A 17,394-nucleotide genomic window follows, 5' to 3' on the forward strand; every position below is an offset into this window, starting at 1 on the left:
GGAATTCTCTGGGTATTAAGCGTGTTATAAATGCACAACTAAGACATATTCAAGTAACAGCGCTTCGAAGACCTCCAATGCTGTGTGAGCGCTTTAAAAATGCAAAAGAAATAAAAATAAATAAAAAATGGGTGCCAAGTTTTGATTTTCGTTACATGGGCGGAACCAAATATTGATGGGTATAGAAATTCCCATACTGGGAAGCAAGGGGGCCGGACCCATCCACCTTTATAAAAACCCATTTACCAGCAGGAATTGGGGGAAAAAATGCCACAGCATTTATAGACAGGTCTAAACCTATAACATCTCAGCAGCAGTCGCCTAAACTGCTGGCTGTCTTTGCAGTATTCTGCAAGGCCATAAACAGTTTGGCCTGTCCACCACCTACCCCCAATCAAGGCTGACCACAATAAGGCAGTCCCTCCTCCCCCTTTGAAGTGAGAAGCACTTGCTAATTTTGCAAGATGCATGTTAACACTTCACTAAGCCAAAGCCAACAGGAAAGGAGGCCAGCCTGAGTGATTCAGAATAGCACGTCAATCAATCCGGATTCTTTATGGTTGCAAAATGACACTCCTGCCCCGTTGTTCAAAGAGAACAGAGAGGGGGGCACAAGTGCCCCTCTGCCTGAAGGCATTGCCTTCTTAATGTTCTTTGAAACATGGGAGTACAGTGAATTTGTCTGCACATCATTTTCAAACAATATTTACAAGGTCATATGGCTGCAGGTAGAGCTGCCCATATAATTACTATAAAAACTCGGTCCTCGCCTTTCCCTATATTGAGAAAGGGGACAACTACTTCAAAATACGACACAGAATCGGAGGAGGTTAAGCAGGTCTGCCTGCAGGTTGTATTATCAAGTGGATGTGTGTTATCAACTGTCTGGAAATAATATTTCTCCTGTCTGATGATTGGTAGAACATATATTCTTTCCAGCCATTTGCTAATGGTCATCCCAGCACTGAAAACACAGCCTACAGTCACAAGGCCTTCTAAATGTCTGAAGTGTCTGACTGCAACAGGGCCGGCTGAAGATTTGACAGAAGATTAGCCTGGAGCGGAGACAAAGTCCGAGGGTGAAAACATTCTTTTCAATTTCTTTTTAAAAGTGTTTTATAGTTTACAAGAAACGTTTACACTTAAGTAAATTGGAACAAATAAATCAAAATGAAATAATACAATCAAATATACATTCTAACAAAGACAAAGAACTACACCTGGGGGAGGGATGGGGCGGGGGTTAATGCCACGGATTATCACAAGACTGCCAAACAGCGGGGAACTGAAACACTAAACGTCGCATGAAAAGCTATTAAACCTTTTGCAGCAAGGGCCTATTCTAAAACCACCTACCTTAAAAGGCAACAAGGTGATAACCCTTCTAGATACAGAGGAAGCCCAAGGAAAGTGACGGCCTGAAGGACTCCAGCAAATGCAGCCTATGTGTGGAATGTGTGTACTGCAAAGTATGCATTTAAGCTATGGAATATAAGAAGCATGTTGCAATGTCATAAGATTCCTGACTGCCAACATGGGGACAGTTGCTGGTGAACCCACGCAGGCTTTGGCCCCTTTCAACTGAAAAGGTTGAAAACTCCTGACGCCTCCCGTGGACTGCAGTGATTTGTATTGTATTGTATTTTATTTGTAACGCGCACCTACAGGCCCGGAGGCATCAGGGCGCAACTTTAGACAAGGTTACATAAGCATACATAAATTCAAACTTTAGATACAGTGCAAAGTATTCAGAGCAAACAGCAATATACATAATTTACAGAGTAGAGGTTAGGGCAGGCGTATTACTGGGACAAGGCTCCCAGGTACATAAGAAGTCCGAATTTAGGGCTGATTGAAGAGCCACGATTTTTATTTGGACTTGAAGGCACTAAAGCATTCTTCAGATCTGATGGTGAGGGGGAGGGCATTCCAGAGCTTGGCAGCTAGGACGGGGAAGATTGATCCACCCGCTTTTTGTAGTTTGAACCTAGGTATAGTTAGACAGTGGGTCTGGGCAGTTCTTTGAGGGCGGGTAGGCGCGTGGCGGGATAGCTGGCCGCAGAGATACGGGGGGGGGCCTTGGTTGGCTAGACATTTGTGGGTAAGGCGTAAGGCTTTCAGTGATAGCCAGTGTAGATTGGACCCAGATTCCGAGATGTGGTGGTTCCGCGGGATGTTTAGGGCCGCTCTAATGGCGTTATTCTGGGAGATTTGGAATTTGTTCAGATTCTCTTGGCTGGTTCCTAGGTAGAGGGCGCTACCATAGTCGATTATGGCCATGATGCGGGTTCTGGCCAGTGTGATCATGTTTGGGGTGGTCAGAAATGGCCTGCAGGCTGCAATGAGTTTGCAGGTGTATGCTGAGGCAGATCTGACGGCCTAAAGTTTTAGTGTCTTTTGAAACTTGGATAGTGTTGCCATCGATGATAAACGATTGGTAGGACGGCTCGAGTTTACTAAGGCGTCGCGTAGTGCCCAAGATGAGGAGCTCAGTCTTGTCATCGTTGAGGCGTAACTGGTGTTGTGCCATCCAAGCTTGGATGACCAAGTAGACGTCGTTCAAGGCCTTAGTGTCAGCCAAGTAGTCTCCAGTGATGGGAATGGTATCTGGGTGTCGTCAGCGTAATTCGTATAAGAGACACCCAGATAGTCAAGTACATCAAAGAGCGGTTTTGTAAAAACATGAGTGCTGGCGACACGCAAGAGCCCTGGGGGACGCCGCAGTGAATAGGGGAAGGATCTGCAGCTGCGGATTGAAAAAATACCAGCATAGATCTATTACTCAAGAATGATTTGATCCAGGCCGTAGCTGACGGAGAGAAATGGGCATTTGCTGCCGTCCCACGCTTCAAAGAGCATTTAGAAGGCATTTACCTTCAGGCTGTATTCTCAGTGCGAGGCTGTGTGCTCTGAGGTGTCTGGAAATATTTCTTCTGCCCGATGATTGGCTGGATATACATTATCCCCAGCCATTTGCTAGAAGTTGTCCCGCACGGATAACAACCTGCAGGCATGAGGGCTTCTAAACGTTGCTCGATTGTGATAAATTAATTGTGCCTGAACTGCAAGGTTAAAAAGGCCCAGAGATTACCTCTGTAAAACATGTTGTTAGTCGCAATTGCGTCTTATTTAGGCAATTGCCATGTTGCAATTAACTGCTCATCCCTTTAAAAATAAAGATATAAAAATTGCTAATCATTTAGGGTGGATTGTCAATTGTTTTTACTTAGCAATTCTGGCTAATCAATTTTGCAAAACTAATTTATGCTTTGCACAGCAGGCTCTCCGGTCGCTGGAAAACATTTCAGCTGCAAATTCTTCATCTTCCTCTTCAGTTTTGGTTCCAGTGGTCGACTACCTCATCAGCTTCCAGGATTGGACTTTTATGTATGAACCCAGCCAATCAAACAGCCTTGCAACATTCAAACTTGGGGGGCTGGGGGGGTTTGGCAATGCTTTCGAGACAGCCAGCCTCCCAGTTTGAACTGGATTCTCACACTTAGGCTGGAAGAAAAAAAGACTGCAGCGTTTTGCACTCCTCCCCCGCTTCCTGTCTTCACAGACTCTAGAGCCTGTGCAGGGAGTCGACAGGACTCCCACTGAAGATAAAAATCACAAAGGAATTTCCCACCCTGGATGTCAGGGGAAAGAACAAGAAAGGACAAGGAACACTAAAAATGGCGAAAAAATAAAATCCATTTTGGTAAAATGAGCACCCATGGGTGCCTTTACCTGGGCTGTGCCAACAGCCTGCAGTAAATGTGCACCAAATTATTAAAAAGGTTCACTGCCACCAGCCATTAAAGGTAAGTGCGTCTTTGTAACATAAATGTTACATTTGAAATGAAAAAGGGGATACTCAGTATTTCCCCATCACGCCACACAGGGTGGGAGGTGCAGGTCTCAAATAATAAAATGTAAAAGGGATCCAAAGATCCTTTATACCCTTGGGAACTGTAGTTCTCACAAGTTTAGCCAGAGAAAGTTAAAAGGGATCCTCCAGCAACAATAGGCACTTAATGCCAAAATGTTGTCAAAGAGGATAACTTTGAAAAGACACTATGGAAACTCAGCACTGATACTACTGGACCTATCTGCAGCATTTGACACAGTCAGCCATGACATCCTCATCAAGAAACTAGAAGAAATAGGAATAACCGGTTTAGCCCTGCACTGCATTGAATCATTCAAACCGACAGAACAGAAACCGTCTGGACAAAACCTTACAAATCCATTCCACGGGACACCAACTGTGCAGTACCAAAGGATCATCCCTATTCCTGCTGATCTTCAATATCTACCTGACTCCATTAATCAAGCTCATCAAAAGACAAAGCCTCACGATGGATGAACATACACAGCGAACATACACGGCCTCAAACTCAACCCAGGCAAGACAGAAATCATGGTTATACCCAAAAACCAGGAAAATAGCCATTACCTCCCATGGCCCACAGTACCAGGAACAGCATCCACACTGCTTAAAACAGTCAAAAACCTAATGGACAATGAACTAACACTAGAACCAAAACTAAACGCAATAAATCAAGAAATGCTTCTTCCTCCTACACATAGAAAAAAGGATGCTACCATTCCTCTCCTTCACTCCTAAAAAAACACTTACCATCATCGCCCTCATCATGTCCAGAATAGACTATGCCAATAGCCTATACCTCAGAATGCTGCAACGCCTACTGAAGAAACAGTAACGTATCCAAAATGCAGCGGCCAGACTTCTCCTCAGAGTACCACATCACCCCAGCACTAAAAATGCTACACTGGCTGCCTATCAAACAAATAATCACATTCAAAACAATGTGTGTGACGCACAAGACCACTCCATGGCTGTTGGCAAGAATTGATGTAATAAGGGGGGCGCTGTTGCGCACGACAGCAAGGGCCACCTGATTGCAGAGCTCCCGCTCCACTGAAAAATCCTATACATCACCATCCGTTCCAGAACTGCCTGGTGAGCCTTGAACAGAGGCACAGTGAGCCCAACTACCCGCGGCCAACCCTGAAAACTCCTGAACCCCGGCGACCGAAGGTGCTGGAGTACGGCGTCCAAAACATCAGCCGGCCCGCGCGGCAGACGGGACCCCGGCATTGGGTACCGGGACAGACCACTCGAGTGCCATGGTCACAACTTGGCAGAAGGCCCCGAGTGGGAGGAGCCTAAGTCAGCGGCCCGCGCCTGGGCTTCGGACCTGTTCTGCGCAACTGGTTTCCCTCGTCGTCCCAGGAAGGCGCGACGTACAATCTGGCGTATCTCCGAAGGTGTGCCCAGTCGGGAGCAATCCTAGACCCTTGGCCCCTGGAAAGACCCCCCCTCAGCCATTTCTACATGGAGGCAAGAGGCAAGTCAAGATACAGCACTGCAGTGATACGCGGTTCCCTGAGAACAAGCGGATACCGCCTTGGCCCCAAGTAAGTGCGATCAGAACCACTTCGGGGGGGTGAGATGAAGCAAAACGTTAACTTGAAAGGGCGGGTGATTCTCGCCTGCGGCGGCTACCTGTGGACTGGGAAACACCATACGCTAACGGGCGAGGCAGCAGGCAGACCCGACGAAACGCGTGCGAGCCCTGGGGGAGTGGGGAGCTTCCCCTGTTCAGTAAACAGCCCTTTTGCAAATATAAATCAGTTCCGGATCAGCCCATAAACCTCCCTTCTGAGATAGGCCTTGGTGGGTTGCGGTGCGTTCCCACTCGGAGGGGCCAGGCGCAAGTGGCAGGCGCAAGGCGGGGGACGCACTGCTACCCCCCCTGGAGCAACCAAACACCCTGAATTCAGAGCCGGTGAGGAACGTATAAGCCGACAATAGACTAAATTGAAATGCTGTATGACCCAATACGAAGTTGATAATCCTACAATATAACACGTGGGAGACACAGTCCACTCGTTCACAACAGGTGTTGACGGGTGGTGCCCTGTAGGGCGAACATATCCTATATCCCTTGAGCCCGCTCCCACCCCAGGGCTGTGATACACTACACAGAGGTGCAGCAAATTGAATACTTTAGTATTGCAGAAAATATAAAGGGCGGAAATCCGGCAGTATAATGGGGGAGCCATCCAAAGCAGCCAAAGGTGCCAAAACTCCATGGAACAAAAAGAAAGGCCCGATGGACGCGTACACTAGCAGCCAGAATCAAACCACTGTAGCAGACATTCATGCAGACGCCAACGAGGGCCCCAATTGGAGATCAAGTAGACAAGTTAACAACAATAGTGCAAAGTGGTTTTCTCTTTATCAATATGAAGTTGGATGACATTGTGTCCACCATAGGCTCCCTTAAGGCTAGAGTGGAAAAAGAAAGTTCACGTGTCACAGAGACTGAAAATAGAATAAGCACCAACGAAGACAACAATGCACACCATACCCGTGGCATCATCCAGATCAAGGAAAATATCACAAAACTACAAAATAAATGTGAGGACCTTGAATCAAGATCAAGGAGGAACAACATCCGTGTGGTAGGCGTATCGGAATCCTTCGGGAAAGGTCAGATGGAAAAACAATTGGAAGAACTACTCAAATCCTTGTTTGGACAGGAAACATTCTCCGAGCACTTCTTGGTCGAAAGAGCGCACCGTACACTGGCCCCAACACCTAAACCAGGCGCTCTGCCACGCACTATAATTGTAAGACTCCTGAACTACAGGGATAGGGACACAATCCTGCGAAAGGCAAAAGAGACGGGCACACTCCAATTTGAGGAAAGTCGCATACACATCTACCCTGACTTCTCTGCAGGGGTTCAGTCGAGCAGAAGATCCTATGATCAAGATTGGGGTTAACATGGAATGTACGGGGGCTAAATAATCAGATGAAAGTCAGGAAAATTGGGAGGCATAGCCCCCAGATACTAATGTTACAAGAAACTCATAGGATGGAGACGAGCAACACTCATATATTGCCCAAGTGGGGTTCCCTAAGGTTTTATACAAACTACTCATCCTAGTCTGGGGTGTAGGGGGGGGTCATTACGCTTATTCATCCGGGCTTGGGGTTTAAGCTAGAGGGCCACAAGGTTGTTCCCCTTGGGAGATCAGCTATGGTATGGGGGAAGATCACTGCCCAACACCTACTCCTAGTCAACACCTATGGACCTAACATTGATGGCCCTGGTTTCTATATGGATATATATCAGATGGTTGTCTCTCTTGATCTATCGAAGGTCATCTGGGGTGGAGACTTTAATCTGGCCCTTGATCCAGTGCTTGAGAGAACCTCAAAAATCGTTAGAGCGCCCAGCAAGTTAGCCTTAAGTCTGTCACATGTCCTGTCTCAACTTCCGTTGGTTGATTCCTGGAGGGAGTTACACCCCGATAGTAGGAGTTGGAACAAGTTACTTACCTGTAACTGTTCTCCAGCATGGGTCTGGCATGGATTCACATGCTCATGAATATTCCCCATCGTCAGGCTGCGAATCCTCGGTAAAGAAAAAAATCAGTATCAGTTTCGTTTCTGATCTGTCTTTCTTAGTAGTAACCAATGACTGATCTCTGGGTCATACTGCCCCCAGCCAATGACTGCCCTCTCCCTAAGCCCCGCCTCTGGCAGCCATCCTCAGATTTGGTAGCACGCCAAGTGGCAGTATGACCAAGTGAAGAGCCGCAGAGGGGTAGGTGGGAGGGTTCGCATGTGAATCCATGCCAGACCCATGCTGGAGAACAAAAGTTACAGGTAAGTAACTGGGGAGGGAGATTCCTGAGGATGTATGGAAATACTGTTGCGAAGGTATAAGGAGGGGTGCTATTAATGCAGGGTATAAACTGATCCATTTTAAATACATCCACCAGTTTTACTACACGCCTGCTAAACTTAAGGAATTCTTTCCGGATGCCACTGGGAGATGGAATAGGTGTCACCTGGAGGGGGCCGATTTCCTTCATGTTGCGTGGAGCTGCTCGAACATACGACAGTTCTAGGCAGATGTGTTCGAAACGATTGGGGGGATTGTTGGCCGAACAGTAGACCCAGATCCATTGATGGGGTTAATGGGTTATACTAAGGAGGTCCCGAGGGGAATGCGGAAACTGGTACCCTGCTCCTCATATTGGCTAAGCGGAGGGTTGCCATGCTATGGGGGAAAAGTATAAGCCCAAACATCTGCCACTGGAAAGACAACATCATGCATTGTAATGACATGAAGAATGGGTGGGGATCGTTGTACAGGCAACGGTGTGTTGATCTGGGTATGTGGGATGCGTATACATGTTACTTGCTTCAACAGTCTGCTATTGGAGATACTGAGACCTTGGTGGGTGGCACTGGATGAAAGACTTTGACGAACTGGCCGGGGGTTAACTGTTTGCTGTTGGTCACGGGTCAAGGGACTTTGGACGATTGTGATGTCTGCTTGGGGGTCATACGGATAACAATGATTAATGCAGACTGTTTTGGACTGTTGTTATATCAGGGTGTGTCAAGGGAGGGGGGCGGAGGTTGAGGGGTCTGTTAGTATACCGTGTTGATTGTACGTTGTTCTTTTCAGAAAATCAAATTTAAAAAAAAAAAGAGTGCAGAACCCTTTCAGACTCGAAGGCAGGGTTCGGAAAAAAGACCGGTAGGGAGAGCGACTGATTCAGATGGAATTCAGTTACCACCTTCGATAGAAAGGCAGGGTTTGTCTGCAGGACTACCTTGTCCTTGTGAAAGACCAAGAAAGGATGCTCCACTGACAAGGCCTGGAGCTCACTCTCCTCGCTGACGTAACGGCGACCAGAAAGGACACTTTCTAGGATAAGTACTTGAGGTCCACCGTGGCCATTGGTTCAAAAGGTTTATGGCACAGCGCCGTCAGGACTACATTAAGATCCCATGGCGGATGCGGACTACGAACCGGAGGATAGAGGCGCGTCAAGCCTGCAAAATGCCTCTTAACCACTGCGTTACTCAGAGAATAAGAACATTGGTCTGTAGACAGATAAGCGGAAACCGCTGAAAGGTAAGTTGACAGAACGTGAACACCCGACTCTGCTAGGGAGGACACGAAGGACAGTACTGTGTCAATCGTAGCCACCCTTGGATCCAATTGCTTCTCAAAAGACCAATGACAGAACCTGAGCCATTTACTCCTGTATTGGGATCTGGTTGAGGGTTTCCTGGCTGCCTGGATAATACACATGTTATCCGTAGACAAGTTAAGATGCTCTAAAGACTTGAACTCAGGCACCATGCCGCCAAGCTGAGCGATTGTGGGGAGGGGTGCCACATCTGCTGTTCCCCCTGATGAAGAAGATCGGGAGTTACTGGTAACCTGATCAGCGGATACATCGACAGGTGTTGAAGTTCTGAGAACCAAAACCTGGCCGGCCACCACGGAGCTATGAGTAGAAGCGAACAGTTTACAGAGTTCTTCAGCTTCCAAATTGCCTGATGGACTTGAGCAGTGGTCTTCAAACTTTTTTGGCCAAGGCCCCCCTGAACAAAATTTGGGCAGGTCGGGACCCCCCAGAATGCCAAATGGACAGTATGTATTGCGCGCCGTCACCTGCTCCCATCACAGTCGCTGGGATCCCTCATCCCACTCCTACCCAGTCCCTGGTCTCTCCCCACCCCATCACACATCCTGGGTTCTCCCCACTCTGCTCCCACCACTATCCCATGGTTCCCGCCCATTGTGCTCCCACCATAGTCCCTGGGTTCCCCTCATCCCGTTCACAACACAGTCTGAGGGCCAAGGCCGGCTGGTGATTTTTTTAAGTGGAGTGGCGTAACTATTTCCCCCAAAAATGCCATAGCGGCCGAGCATAGTGAGGGAGCCCGAACCAATAAAGGGAGGTTCGGGGGGGAGGGGGGTTTCCCCCCTGTGAAATTTTGTTAAATAATCGGTTGAAATGTTGCATTGTAGCACATACTTTAAACAAAAAAATGGGTAAATAGCCAAACAGTTTGCAATTGGTGCTGGGGGGCCCAGGGGGCAGGCATGACATTTTTTACTGGACATCTATGATAGATGTCCAGTAAAAAGATACCATCCCTGTCTCCTTGGCCCCACTGGGCCTAACACAATCAACATGATTATGTGTGTATGCAAGGCGCTGCACATTCATACAGCAATCACTATCATTCACACGAGCATCCATCACCATACAATCACTCATAACATAAGCATACACGCATCCATACATGTTTCAATAAAAATAAACAATGAACATAAACGCACCTTCTGCATTGGCCTGCGTGTGTGTGCTGAAACCCCCTGCTCCAGGCTGCTCTGTCCGTATGTGCGAGGAGGCGCAGAAGCTCCTCCTCAGACATACAGACATGCAGTGCCCCAGCCAGCATTTCCAATGAGCTATGCAATGCTGGCGAAGCAAAACACCCCAGCACTTGCATGGCTCAGTGAGCATGTGCGGCTGGGGAACTAAACTGAACTGTCAAAGGGAAACAGTGTTTCCCTTTGACAGTTCGGCCAGCCCAGGAGCACTCATCAGCTGGAAAAAACAGCTGAGGGAGTGCTCACTGTTTCGCTGGGCTGGCTCCTTAGCTCCTTCATAATGGGTAAGGGGCCACTGGTTGGGTGTCCCCTCGCCATTATGGATGAGCTGCCAGGCTCAGACTGGCCTATAGGGCAATGCCTGTACCAAAAATGTAAAATGCTAGTGTGGGCCAGTCAAAATGGGCCACCATTTTGGCCAATGTGGACCAGGTTTATGAGTTTCTTAACTATGCAGTTAGTAATTTTGACCATTGTTGCTGAATATACCACACTACATTTTAAACACAAAGCACCCCCCCTTGGGTACTATTGAAACAGTGGGCCTCATTACAACCCGGGCAGTAGCTGTGCTGGTAAAACCGTCACGGCTGCCGCCAGAGTTGTATCTGGGTCCGCCACCCGCGAATGGGCAATTACCGGGTCATGCCGAGTTAGGCAGACCTGATAATTGCCCTTTCGGGCGTACCGGTAGATCCCCATTCCCATCTGAGCCCCATAGGGCTCAATGGGAATGGGGAGCTCGGATGCACCGGCACCGTTAATAATGGTGCCGGTGCATCCGATGAGCAGTGCTCCCGGATACCGCACGGCCTGCCAGGTCAGACCTGGCTGGCTGTCAGGCACCCACGAGCACAACTCGTACTATGGCAGTACGGTAGCAACGGTGCCGGTAGCTTACCAGCACCGTTGTTACCGTACCGCCATAGTTGTAATGAGGCCCAGTCTGTGACTAAAGGAATGAATATCCATTTACAACTGTGGGCCACTTTTTCATTGTTGCCTGAGACAGTTTCATGGTTCAGCCCGACCATGTGAGCCACCCCTGCCCATTTCTTCCAATCTAAAAAAAAAACAAAAAAACAAAAAAACAAAAAAATAAAATGTTTTTTTAAATATATTTCTTGTTGAGCTCTCAGGGCCCCCCAGGGATGCACCCACGGACCCCTGGGGGGTCGCAACCCACAGTTTGAATACCGCTGGACTAGAGGCAGAGGCGGGAAGGCGTAAGCTCTCATGTTGTGCCATGGAACCTCGAGAGCATCCCCCAGAGAGGAGGCTCCCAGCCCCCCTCTGGAGGCATACTGAGGAAGCTTCTTGTTTGCTGCCGTAGCAAAGAGGTCCACATCCGGTGCGCCCCAACGCGAGAAAATCCATGAAAGGACCTCCGCCTTCAACTCCCACTCGTAACTGACCACTGTCCGCCGGCTGAGGGCATCCGCTGTGTCATTCAGCTGGCCCGGGATGTGTACTGCTATCAGTCAGACATCATGAAGCACGGCCCACTCCCATATCTGGATAGACAGGTCCACGAGGGGGGAGACTTTGTTCCCCCTTGCTTGTTGATGTAATACATTGACACCACATTGTCCGTGCGTATGCTGACCACCTTGTTGGCAATGAGCGGTCTGAACGCCTTGAGCGCCAGAAAAATCGCCAGAAGCTCCAAATGATTTATGTGCAGGAGCTTGTCCTGAGGCGACCAGAGGTCCGAGACCTGAAAAAGATCTAACGTCGCACCCCACCCCAGAAGGGAAGAGTCTGTCGTGATCGTCACCGTGGGGGCTGGGTCCTGAAACCACGCACCCACCAATAGGTTGCTGAAAGATGACCACCAATCCAGGTCCACTCTCGTGGAATCTGCAATCATTATCCGCTTGGAATCCGGGTCCACAGCCTGACGCCCGGAACTCCTAAGAGCCATCTGGGTCTGCCTCATCTTAAGGCGACCAAGAGGAAGAGCCAGCACACACGAGGCCATGAGGCCCAGAAGCCTCTGGAACCACCAGGCCGACATGCTCTCCGACTGCGCAAACATCTGACACGTGGCTAACAGATCCGCCATTCTGTCCCTGTCAGGTACACTCTGGAGTCGATCGTGTTCCAGCGAAAACCCAGGAAAATCAGGTTCTGCAAGACCGTCATGGAAGATTTCCGCCAGTTCACCGACAGCCCAAGATGGAACAGGAGCTGAAGGAGAGACTGGAGATTGCCCGCTGCTGCCAGCGGACAAGGGCTGCGTAAGAGCCAGTCGTCTAAATATGGATACACATGGATACCCTGGAGACGAAGATAGGCCGCAATCACCGACATCATCTTTGTGAAGACACGTGGCGCCGAGCTGAGGCCAAAAGGAAGCACTCGAAACTGGAAGTGCTCCTCTCCCAAAGAGAAGCGGAGATATCTCGTGTGGGTTCCAAATCAGGATATGCATGTACGCGTCCTGAAGATCCACAACGCTGAGCCAATCACCCATCTGCAAGGAGGAGCGTATCTGGCTGGGCGTGATGAGCTTGAATTTCTCTTGGGGTAGGAAAAGATTGAACTGGGAAAGGTCTAGGATGGTGCGCAGGCCAGCCTGGTTGGGTTTTGGCACCTTTAACAGCCGGGAGTAGAAGCCCTCCCCTCGCTCATCAAGGGGAAAGGGTTCCACAGCTCTGAGGTCCAGAAGTTTCTGAACTTTGGCTTTGAGGGAGGGCGAGCCTGACAGTTGAAAAGGAGGGTTGAGGGGTGGGGTAGGGGGAAGAGGTAAGCGGAAGCCCGCCCGAGCGACTGACAAGACCCATCTGTCTTCTGTGATGGTCTGCCACGCCTTCCAATGAGACGCAATGCGTCCTCCCACCGGCGTCTCGTGCGAGCGCGGAAAACCCTCATTTAGTAGGTTTATCGGTGGCAGTGCCACCTGAACCTGAGGAGGAGGCTGGAGAGCGGGAGAAAAACCGTGTCCGTTGTTGCCTACGGCGGTTATTCCCCGCAGGGGTATCCACTCTGCGAGAATTGCGGTCGAGGAAGCCCCTGAAGCCAAGGGAGGGTCGACTTTGTGACAACGGTCTCTGGGTTTTCAAAGGGGCCTTAACCAGGACAGACAACGACTTAGCTGTCTGAGTGCTATCCTTTAGTTTGGTGAGCTCTACATCTGTTGTAGAATGAAAGAGCTCCAAGGTCCAACACCTTGTCCTGCACTTCTTTTGAAAATTTAGTGGCATACAGCCACGCCTGCCGTGAGGTATCAACCCCCAGCATAAGGCCCCGAGCCGAGGTGTCTACGTGATGAGCCGCAGCCTCCAGGAGATCCTGTGCCAAGACCCTGGCATCGGATAGGCCACCTTTGAAGTTTTCCAGCTTCTCGACCGGGATAAACTCCTCAAACTCCGACAGACCTTTCCACATCCGCATGTTAGCTGCCGCTAAAATCAATTCAGCATTGGCCTGCCTGAGCTGCAAGGCCGAGTTGGTGAAGATTTTCCTCCCGAGGGAGTCTAGGAGCTTGTCCTCCTTTCCCAGAACCCGAGTAGCCGTCGTGGAAGAGGATGCTGCAGGCCTGGACTGCAAAATGGCCGCAGCCACCACTGAAGAATGCAGCCTGTATCTCGCGTCAATTTTCTCATTGACAAAAGTCCAGAGTGTGGCTTTATCCAGACTCTGCGGACCTCGGACAGAACATCCTTCTGCAAGAACAGGCCGGTACGCTCCAAGGAAGACAGGGTGAACGCACCAGAGAGCACGCCCTCCTGCGGAGCGGGTGCCTCGGGCACCCGGACATCTAAGAAACTCATCATGTCCAGTACCCGGTCATGAAAAGCTCTAACATAGCGGGGAAGGTCCTCGTTGTCCTGATCGCCTTGGGTGTCATCTGACAGGTCAGGATCCTGCCGAGTCGTGTCAGGCGCTGCCTTGTCCACCGGGGACAATGGAGGCAAAGGCAGAAGAGTCAGGGAATGCACCGTAGGCAAGGGAGGCGCCGGCGGAGCCACCGGAGGAACGGGTGGAGCCGGAGGTGCAGGTGGACACATCTCCCTGAAAAGCCCTTGAAATATTTCCTCATGGGGTCGGTACGCATAAGCGTTTGGAATTTACCGAAAAAGGCGTCCTCCGGGGACTGTTTCGGAACCTGAGGAGGCCTCATGAGGTGGACAAATCCAGGGATGTAATGGGGAAGGGAGCCACATAGGCCCCTCCACATAAATCAAAGGTGCCGACCCCGCAGGCAAAGAACATTGTGCGGAAGAGGCATCCGGGTGTTCCAATCGTAAACTGGCCGATAAGGATGCACACAAGGGACCCTATATTCACCCAAGGGACCAAACCCTACACCTGAGGCCGATGGCGTAGTTGTAGGGGTAGCACCCAAAAAAAACGCTGCGGTCGTGGTGGGAACCGACGCCATTTTGTCCTCATCTGAGGGAAACTGAGGCACGTGAGAAAGTGAGGCAGGGATCCCCGTCGATGGATCAGGGGTCTTAACTTTAGCCTTAACATAAGGAACCTCGGCAGTAGGTAATGTGAGGCCTGGAATGTTTTTGTGACATACCAACTGCCAAATTAGCCTGCGAAGGAAGGACCTCGGCACTGCCGGTAAAAGAAGAACTTTGCTTCTTTGCCCCCTCAACAGGTCTGGTATCACCGCAGGAACGGGAACGGTGAGAAACAGCTTTCACCGACAAGGCCTCATCAGGCCTCTCATAACTGTTGGTAGCTTTAGCATCTGGACGAGGGACCTCGGACCCAGGTCCGGTAACAGCCTTATCTGCACGGGCCTCGAACATCCGTTCGGTAACAGCAAGCCCCAAGGACTCGGGGCGCACCCCGGTCTTACTTTTGAGGGAAGCCGACAGAGGCCTCACGACTCAGTAGAACTGGGTTTACAAACAGCCCCCACAGGAGGGGCCTCGGAGCGTACTCCGGTATCCACAGGCCCCTTACGGAGACCCACAGAGAAAACTCTGGTAGAATTATTAGGCCCAACGGGCACCTCAAGGCGAACCCCGGTGACAGAGCGATCAACGCCCCTCCCGGCCCGAGAGGAACCCGGAAAGGTATCCCCCGGCCAGGGTGCTCTGAAAAGTAAAGAACTTACCGGGCGTTTGTTCTTCTCGTCGAAGAACACCTGAAAATGTAAAGGAGGAGTTCGTCGGAACACCTCCTCCCACCGCTCCAACAGACGTTGAAGTGCCCGGACCGAAAGGGAGTCGCAGCAAAAACAGGAGTCCCAACGGTGATCCGGACCCAAACACTCTAAGCAAAGAGGATGGGCATCCGCCATCGCGAAACAACGGTGACACGATGAACAATCTGGAAAGTCTAGTTTGAATGAGATAGACAGACTAGTAAACGACCGCTAGCGAGAGCCAGAGAGGAAAACAGGAAGAAAATCTTCCGAGGATGCAAGTGCGTCCAGTCCCGAACGAGCAGAGAAAAGAACTGATGGACGATGCGCGGGGCAGAGCCAAGGTGGGTGGGGTTACGGCCGCGTGCCTGGCCCCGCGTATGAAAGAGAGGAAGTACACATTTTTGGAAAAATGTGGATGCTTTTTACAAAGTGCTCCGGTCCCGTCCCACAGGACGGAGAGATGTCCCATAAGTATGGAGGAAAGGGGACGGGACGTAGGAGTATACAAACATACGCACGGCACAGGGGGACATACTCCTTACTGATGAAGACATTAAAGGGGAATTCACAAATTTCTACAAAAAACTTTATTCAAATAAAGATACAAAATCACTCACAGAAATTAAGGCATACCTCGGGGCCCTCTCCCTCCCTAAACTCCCTGATGAAAATCGCCTAGCTATGGACCAACCGATCACCCCGGACGAGATCACGGAGGCAATCAAAGCACTGGCGTCAGGCAGGGCACCAGGGTCGGATGGGTTGAGGACCGAATTCTACAAAGAGTTCCATGAAGAACTTGTCCCGATATTGATGCAGGTATGGGAGGAGGCCCTCAAGAGTAACATACTATTCTACCCCCAACCATGAGGGAGGCACTGATAACTGTACTCCCGAAGCCTCGACGACCTCCACAGGATGTGGAGTCATATAAACCCTTGTCACTTATTAATACCGATGCTAAGATATTCGCTAAAGTTTTGGCAAATCAACTTCTTCCAGCATCCCTACCCTTGTCCATCCCCATCAGAACGGGTTCATCCCCACAAGATCCACTGCCCTGAACCTCCGAAGGCTTTTTGGCATAATGGCGCAAATGGACCCGGGAAGAAGCGAGATAGCCATATCCCTTGATGCTGAAAAGGCATTCGATTCTGTTTCATGGGTCTATCTGTTGGCGGTTCTGGAAGCATTCGGGGTGGGCCCCAACTTTGTAAAATACGTAAAGTTGCTATACACGGAACCTGGTGCACGGGTGCTAACCAACAAGGCCATCTCCAAAATGTTCCTGCTGGGTAGAGGGACTAGACAGGGATGTCCATTCTCGCCCCTAATGTTTGCATTGAGCCAATGGCGGCCGCGGTTCGATTACGACACGCGAACAGAGGGATTAAGATGAAGGGGTCCACCCAATTGATCTCACTCTATGCAGATGACACATTACTGTATGTTCGGGAACCCAAGATAAACATAGTACCCATTATGGAAAAAATACAGGAATTTGCAGACTACTCTGGGTATACTATAAATAGAGCCAAATCTGAAATGTTCCCACTCACCCCGGCCACCAAATGTCCCGACATCACAGGAGGACTCAAATGGTCAGAGCAACACATCAGATACCTAGGTATTCTGGTCTCCAGAGATAAGCTCACGCTGTACTCTGATAATTACGAAAATTCACTACATACTTTAAACATATCTGCATATCACACTCTTGCATATCTGTAAAAAAGTACATTTCGTCCAATGTAACCGTATGGACATGAACTGTATGTAACTAAGTATAAGCAACACTGTAACTAGCGCCACAATGTCCTTGGTCTGCTCTCCGCTCAACAAATACGAATAAATAAATAAAACACAAAACTCCAGATGTGGGGACACCTCCCAGTCTCACTAGCCGGCAGAGTCGCTATCCTCAAGATGGTGATCCTGCCCAAGTTATTGTACTTTTTCATTAACATCCCTATATGGCCGGGCAGAACCTTCTTTGCCAAACTCCGATCCATGGTAGTGACATTTCTCTGGACGGGAAGACAGCGAGGATAGGCT

The 17,394-nt window shown here is 49.7% G+C and overlaps 1 protein-coding gene across 1 annotated transcript in view; it reads right to left on the reverse strand.

Moving 5' to 3' along the window:
* HTATSF1 (HIV-1 Tat specific factor 1) overlaps positions 1–17,394 on the reverse strand; it is a 456,325-nt gene that overhangs the window by 300,895 nt on the left and 138,036 nt on the right. The window lies entirely within an intron of this gene.

Source organism: Ambystoma mexicanum, chromosome 5p (genome assembly GCF_040938575.1).
Source record: "Ambystoma mexicanum isolate Mex_15411 chromosome 5p, UKY_AmexF1_1, whole genome shotgun sequence".
Lineage (NCBI taxonomy): Eukaryota > Metazoa > Chordata > Amphibia > Caudata > Ambystomatidae > Ambystoma > Ambystoma mexicanum.